Below are 8,601 nucleotides of genomic sequence, written 5' to 3' on the forward strand. Positions count from 1 at the left end.
TCAGTTCTAGCTCACTTCTTGTTAGTTCTAGCCATCCTCCTGTTAGTTCTAGCCCTTCTCGCGTTAGTTCTACTTCGTGCTGGCGTTAGTTCGAGCCCAAGTGTTTGTTGTGGTGGCCATGTTAGCCCTATATCACTTATTGATAGTTCTAGCTGTCATCATGTTAGTTCTAGTTGATCTAAAGTTAGTTCTAATTCGTGCTGGCGTTAGTTCTGTCACGAGTGTTTCTTCTGGTTGCCATGTTATCCCTAGCTCACTCCTATTCAGTTCTAGCTCACTTCTTGTTAGTTCTAGCAGTCCTCCTGTTAGTCCTAGCCCTTCTCGCGTTAGTTCTACTTCGTGCTGGCGTTAGTTCGAGCCCAAGTGTTTGTTGTGGTGGCCATCTTAGCCCTATATCACTTATTGATAGTTCTAGCTGTCATCCTGTTAGTTCTAGTTCATCTAAAGTTAGTTCTACTTCGTGTTGGCGTTAGTTCCGTCACAAATGTCAGTTCCCTAGCTCATTTCTTGTTAGTTCTAGCACTCTTCCTGTTAGTTCTAGTCCATCTCGTGTTAGTTCTACTACGAGATGGGCGTTAGTTCTAAGGGGTTAAGAACATTTGATTTTCTTTCAAGTGGGGGGAAAGGAAGCATTGTTTTTCCAAAGTATCGGATTTTAAAAACAAACGTAAAATAGTGTCGAGGAGTGTGCAGCGGAGACATCATGTAACGAGGCCCCTTGTATTCTTCCCCACGTGAATAAGCTCTAAATACACACAGTATTTGTGACGTGGCCCCAACGTATAGGATTTTATAAAAAGTGCCCAGAAAGTTACGAACTTGCCCATCTGAAAGGACTAACATGGGTTACTGCGCCCCCTCCCTACTCAAGTACCCTTTCTCACTCTCTCACTCTCTCTCTTCCACCGCTTAGGAGCCAAAACTCTCCAACTTCCAATTTTCTCGTCGGATTTCAACAGTGGTAAGGATATCGCTGGAAAAATGTCGTCCGTGGAAGTAGAATCCGTTAACGATTCCGAAGTCGCTCATTGCGCCGATTCGAAGGGAAAAGATGGTTCATCTGGGATTGGCAGCGCGGAGGAAGCCACTCAAACCCTCTTGGTCATGCAAAGGCAGGCAGTCGAAGCGTGAGACCGGGAAAGAAAAACGGCAGGGGTTGGACGTACCAACGAACCGTCCCCAAAAAAGCAGTATGTGCTAGGTTATATAATATTTTGTGACCTGACGTAATTTGCCCTAATTTTAGTTCATCCTAAACAGTGATTGGTTCAAGCACAGCCCATGTTGGTTCTAGTTTGAGTCAATGTTAGTTATAGATTGAGTTCATGTTAGTTTTATAACAGCCCGCGTTAGTTCTATTAGATGACGTTAGTGTTAGGTCTAATTTCAGTGGGCGTTAGTTCTAATTTAACTTGAAAATTTTATTTCTTTACAGGAAAAAGCTTGCTTATACTGAATCAGTTGAATCAATAAGGCTAAATGCCAATTTCGGGGCGTATTGGGAATTCATGAAGCGAATTGCCCCGAAGATGCGCCAGTGGTACAGGGATGCGTACCGTGGCTCTATATTTGAGCACTATATTTTATTTGGGCCTCCTGCGCCTGATCGCCCCTTACTGAAACTGCTGTTGAGCTATTATGATGAAGCCAATGGCAAATTTTCTATCCCTGATTCAAAGACTAGTGGGGTGAAAAGAGTTAAATTTGATATACAATGGGTCCACAACCATACATATTTCCCAGTTAATGGAGAAGTCCCAAGTATCAATCGGGACTCAAAAAACAGAATCTGGGTGCAATACTTCGCTCCTCTTTTCAAGACTGAAGAGGGGAAGAAGTTAAAAAAAGCAACAATCACCCATCGCAGATACCTCGAAGGGCAACTGGAGAGGCTTGTGGAATCTACAGAACAGCAGGATATCCAAGACTTTGTTCTGCTGCAAATTCTGTACCAATGCTCTATGATATGGTGCCCCAGATGCGGGGAGGGTATCCCTAGACCTATACTCAGGTACCTGGATAGCATTGAGAGGGTCAATGGAGTTGCATGGGCCCAATTAATTTATTCAGAAATTATCAAGGGCATTGGGGTTGCTTTGAAGGGAAAGAAGAAGCCAGTGGTGACATATGTCCCAGGTTGCATGACACTATTGTGTGTAAGTTACATGTTTTACTCACTCAGCAAGTATTTTTGTTCTGATTTATGTCATGTGAGTTCTAATGTATGGTCATGTTAGTTCTAGTTTTTTCATGTTAGTTCTAACTTATTTCATGTTAGTTCTAATTTGGGTCATGTTGGTTCTATCTGTGGACATAAGTTAGAACTAACAGAGATCATGTTAGTTCCAATTTATGCCATGTGAGTTCTAACTTTTAGCATGTTAGTTCTAGCTGCACCCATGTTTTATTTTAAATCGCTAATCATTTTAGTTCTAATTTATGCCTTGCTAGTTCTAATTTGAGTGCTTAATGTATTTGTTACAGCTTTGGTACTACGAGATGACTGACATAAAGAAATATGCCTACGTCGACTACTCCAAACCTCCAATGACATATTAGGCTTCAGCGGATGTGAAAGTCTCATCTCTGAGGGTGAGGACAATAACATCAAAGGCTAAGGCAGCTTCAATAGCTTTTGTCCATAGGCCTATTGTGGAAGTAGGGCCTGCTCCTTCAAATATACGTGCACTTCCCGCGGTACCGAGGGGCGAAGGAGTGCATCATAAGCCTAAGGCAAAGAGGAAGGCAAATGAGGAGGAAACGAGGAAGAACTTATCAATAGGCTATGTAAGTACAATGTTAAGTCTAACTTATTTCACGTTAAATGTAAACAACATCCATGTTAGTTCTAATCCTATTTTATAATATAATCTCCAAACCATCTCAGATCATTGCAAAGCATATTGACGATTCCATTGATGATGAAGAGGTGGAGAATCTACCCATTGAGCAGCAGCTTGCTTTTTGGAGAAATTCTGCTAAATGTCTCAAACGAATACTATCTGCCACAAAGCAGAGCAAGAGTACATATTGTAAAGAATTTATGATTGAGATCAACAGGCTAAACACAATAGTTCAAAAGCTTGGAAGCCATGATGAGATTATAGACCCGGTGGTGCTAAAGGCAAATATCAAACAGAAAATTGTGGATAGGAGGAAGTTGAAGACACGGGTAACTGAGGAGGAACAGCATGGCAAATCAAGCAAAGCACATAAGGAAGGCGCCACCATGCAAGAAGCTGTACATAAGAATGTTGAAGAGGTTGCTGAGGAGCCTGTTGATGATTTTGTTGTACATGGGTGCGATGTTGATTTGGGGTCACCACAATGGAAGGCAAAGTTGTGGATAAAGCCCCCGAGAATAAAGATGAGGAGAGTGTAGATGGAGAAGATATTATTGTAGATAATAAGATTGAGGAGAATGTAGATAATGTGGATGAAAATGTAGATAGAGAAGTGGAGAATGCAGATAGGGTAAAGGAGCATGTTGATAACGAAGAGGGGATTGTACATAAAAAGGAGGAGATTGTTGGTAGAGAAGGGGAGAATGTAGAGAGTAGGGCTGAGGAGATTGTACATAAAGGGGAGGAGATTGTTGATATGGGAGGGGAGCATGTTGGTGGAGAAGGGGGGGATGTAGATAGCAATGCTGAGGAGAATGTAGATAAGGTGGATGAAAATGTAGATAGGGAAGTGGAGAATGCAGATAGGGTAAAGGAGCATGTTGATAACGAAGAGGGGATTGTACATAAAAAGGAGGAGATTGTAGCAACTGAAGACGTGCCAGTTGGTAGAGAAGGGGAGAATGTAGAGAGTAGGGCTGAGGAGATTGTACATAAAGGGGAGGAGCCTGTTGATATGGGAGGGGAGCATGTTGGTGGAGAAGGGGGGATGTAGATAGCAATGCTGAGGAGGATGTAGATACTTCACACCAGGTGGACAATATTATAGAAGATCTGTCAAGGAGTGTGCAATCGGAGACAGATGAAGCAGCTCCACCAAGGAATAAGCCCAAGGCAGGTAGTCCACCGCCGAAAAGGGAAAGCAAGAGATCTAAATGGAAGAGGACCCCTTACACAGAGGGAAAAGGAAAGAAAAAGCAAAAAGAAATGATAGATCTCATACCAAGTCCTGAATATGTACATACAGAGAAGAAAGTTTCCCATTTTTACCCCGGCAACCAATATCCCACTTGGGATGCGTTGAGGTTGAAGCCAATGTCAGCGGAGGAGAAATCTTTATTAGGCGAGCTAAATAAAGAGGTTTCAAACCCTGATGATTTTGACATCCGCATAATAAATAGTTCTGGTGCCTTTGTACATAATTTTAGGATATCATCTACAGTATCAGCCAGACTCGATACGGCTAAAAATAATTGTCTAACCAAATTTTGCTCCCAAAAGATTCATAGGTAAGTTTCAATTGACCATTTATATTCTAGTTCGTCCCATTGTTAGTCCTAATTCATGTTTTGTTATGCTTTTCAGGAGATATGATGTCATAAGAACAGCCAACAGCCATATAAACAGAGAAGAGCTGTTGTATTTGCTTCGTGGTGGAAAGCTTGATGACAAGGTTAGTTTATACATGCTTAATAATTGATAATGTCTTTCGCGTATTGTATTTTAATGTTTCATTGATGTTACAGATGGAAGAGACATTGTTGGAAACGCTTCAGCAAGAGGCATATGACAAAAAATTTGGAATCGTCTCTGTGTACTTTCTTGTAAGTACATGTCAGTTCTCAATTAACGTGTTAGTTCTATCATGAGTCATGTTAGTTCTAGTTCGCTCAATGTTAGTTCTACCATGTGTCATGTTAGTTCTACCGTTAGTCATGTTAATTCTATTTGGCACCTTGTAAGTTCTGGTTTATATCATGTTTGTTCCATCATCCATCGTGCGTAATCCTGAATTCTCCCCTTTTAAGTTCAACCCATACATTACTTTGTTTGCAGCACTCACTCTATGGCGTCGGGACGGAACATTACGAGCTATTTTTGACATATATTGAAAAATATACCGCTGTCCGTATAGAGCACCTGTTGATCCCCTTGGTCAGGGACGATCACTGGCATCTTGTTCTGGTTGACCTGAAAGAAAAGATCGTCTACCACTACAGTTCAGCTGGCCACGAAACTTGGATGAAGCCTGTTAATAAAATCATAAACTATTTTGATGAACAGCAAGTTGATTTTATTAAGGCAAATGTTCGCAGAGTATTTAAATACCGAGCCATCAAATGCGAGCAACAAAGAGGGCGGTTAGTTCATGGCCCTAAATTGTGTTAGTATTCGATATAACGAAAATGTCTAATTTATCATTTTATGTTGCAGCTATGACTGTGGTGTGTTCATCTACCTCTATATCAGAGCAATAATTGGAGGTCGCTCGACATTGTTGGTTAATCCACCTGGCGATATCCCTGAAGCTATGCGTGCAAGACTTGCCGCTCACTTATTGATAGCTGGTTGTGAGCAGCGACATAAAGACGGCTCAGCGTATAGTGATGAATGACATGTTTATACAAATACAATAATGTAATATTATTTAATTGAAAATGTATATTTTCCGATGTATTGTTAGCTCTAACTTCGTGTCGGTTCTAAAAGAGTACTTGGTTCATCTAATTACAATTGTGTTCGGGTTAACTCTTTTCTTGTTAGCTCTAGTGGAGCGTTAGATGAACTAGAACTAACAGGATGACAGCTAGAACTAACAATAAGTGATATATGGCTAACATGGCCACCACAACAAACACTTGGCGTCGAACTAACGCCAGCACGAAGTAGAACAAACGCGAGAAGGGCTAGAACTAACAGGAGGACGGCTAGAACTAACAAGAAGTGAGATAGAACTGACTAGGAGTGAGCTAGGGATAACATGGCAGCCAGAACTGACACTTGTGACGGAACTAACGCCAGCACGACTTAGAACTAACTTATATACAGTCAGTTACGAACCGTATCGTGTTAGTTCTACTCCATCTCGTGTTAGATCTAGTTGTTTTCGTGATAGTTCTAATTGAAACTCCTGCAAAAAAGCTGTTCTACTTGAAATTTGAGGAACAGAACGAAGTAAACTTTTCTGAGTTCATAAGAAACATATTATTCAATCAGTATTTGCTCAAGTTGAAAGTAAAAAAGGAAATATTCAACATGAAAATACTTACAACGTTAGTTCTAAAATACTTACAACGTTAGTTCTAATTGAAACTCCTGCAAAAAAGCTGTTCTACTTGAAATTCGAGGAACAGAACGAAGTAAAGTTTTCTGAGTTCATAAGAAACATATTATTCAATCAGTATTTGCTCAAGTTGAAAGTAAAAAAGGAAATATTCAACATGAAAATACTTACAACGTTAGTTCTAATTGTCATAATGTTCGCCAGCACGACTTAGAACTAACTTATATACAGTCAGTTACGAACCGTATCGTGTTAGTTCTACTCCATCTCGTGTTAGATCTAGTTGTTTTGGTGATAGTTCTAATTGAAACTCAAGCAAAAAAGCTGGTTCTACTTGAAATACGAAGGAGGATAACGAAGTAAAGTTTTCTGAGTTCATAAGAAACATATTATTCAATCAGTATTTGCTCAAGTTGAAAGTAAAAAAGGAAATATTCAACATGAAAATACTTACAACGTTAGTTCTAATTGTCATAATGTTAGTAGGCATTTATATGCAGGCAGTCCTAGATTTAAAGTGTTAGTTCTAACCGCAGCCCGCGCTATTTCTATCGCCCATGCTGGTTATAGATGCTACGTTAGTTCTTATTGATTCAATGTTAGTTCTAGTATACTTACAGTAAGTTCTAATTTCGCTAGCGCTCTATTTGTTGAGTAAGTGTTAGTTCTAGATGTTACATCATTTATATGTTCGCTGCTTTCCAAGACATGTCTATCACCCCAACATATCACATCATATATCCGCGTCTTTCCAGTTCAGGAATGGGTGTTAAAATAGTATTTCCCTCGATATTCGAGCTTTGTCCTTTTCCACCAGCACAGGCGCCTCTCTAAATCCCTCATCCCCAAACGAATACCTAAGTCCAGCGTCTTCAATCTCTGTCATAAACCATCACAGATGGCTATGGATGGCACCTGTACACACTGCAATGGGTCAGGGCATACCTCTCGAGATTGTCATCACGGTATTACTTCTAAGGGAAGGCCACGCCGTCACGCAGGTACTCGGCAGGGGGGATTTGGAGAGGACTGAGGGATCCACTCGCATAAGCTTAGAGGACCCGTGTGCGCAGCCTTTTAATACTGACCCAGAGTTACAGGAGGTTAGTTGGGACGGCAGGCACATGACTGTTGAGAGAGACCAATGGTTGCTGTTCCTCCAGAACCAAGGGGTCGGGGGATCCAATTTGCCGAGGGCTCTCCCCACCGCCAATGCTCCCCCCACCGCCAATGCTCCTCATCCAGATAACCCCACCGGCTCGCACACTGGATCAACGAAAACCACCTAACCCTATGGTGTTAGTTCTACTGTGTAATTGTTAGTTCTAGTTGTGTAATTGTTAGTTCTAACGGCTCCCGTATTAGTTCTAGCTATTCTCGTGTTAGTTCTACCTCTAGCTAGCGTTTATTTAGTATAAATGTTGGTTCCAATGCCTATGTTAGTTATAGCTGCTCCCGTGTTAGTTCTATATGTTCTCTTGTTAGTTCTACCTCCAGCTAACGCAAGTTCTACTGCAAATGTGGGTTCTTTTGCCTATGTTACTTATAGCTGAGATATTGTTTGTTCTACCTGGTAGATGGGGTCAACCATCAAAACATTATCTCCGGAAGGATTGTCAATTGGGATCCTATCTGAAACACATGTGCCCGTCGATAACGACGGCCGTTGAGGAGGCGGGCCACAATCTATATTGTCATTGGCAAGCGCTGCAAATAAATAACATAAACAAAACAAATAATCATTAACTAAATCAATAGAAACATCAACTAATAACATAACACAATTAAGAAAAAATCACTAACGACTGTTTGTGTTAGAACTAGCATGAAATTCATCTGAACTAACAAGAAATCAATTAGAACTAACATGAAATCGATTAGAAATAACAGATTTGACCTAAAATGGAATTTGTCCTAGAACTAGCAGTAAATCGATTTTATGTTAGGGCCTGTTCGGTTGTTTTCCGCAAAAAAAAAAAAAGAAACCAGCAATGTACCACGAAAACAAATTCCCATCATTTCAATGTGTTTTCTCAGATTTGAAGTATTATGTTCGTTTCAACATGGAAATCAAGGGATTGAAATCAAATTTCACATTTATTGTGTTCGTTTCAACTCTTTGCAATAAAGAAATGTATTGTCCTTTGTCACATTTCTTGCATTTCACCTGTTCGTATTGCACAGCCTCAAATATAGGAAACCAGCTCAGCAAGTTCAAGCGGTGAGCTTGCCTCCCCAAAAAACCAACTGAAACCAGCAACGGTAAAAATTGTGCAACGGTCAAAAAACCACAACTCAAAATAGCAAGATTTTGCCAACGGAAATAATTTACCCCCACCCCTGCACTTATATAGTTGGGATCAACTCCATCCTCCTCAACATATTCTCTCATAAAATTGCAAGAAAGCTGGGCAA

Source organism: Asparagus officinalis, chromosome 7 (assembly GCF_001876935.1).
Source record: "Asparagus officinalis chromosome 7, Aspof.V1, whole genome shotgun sequence".
NCBI lineage: Eukaryota > Viridiplantae > Streptophyta > Magnoliopsida > Asparagales > Asparagaceae > Asparagus > Asparagus officinalis.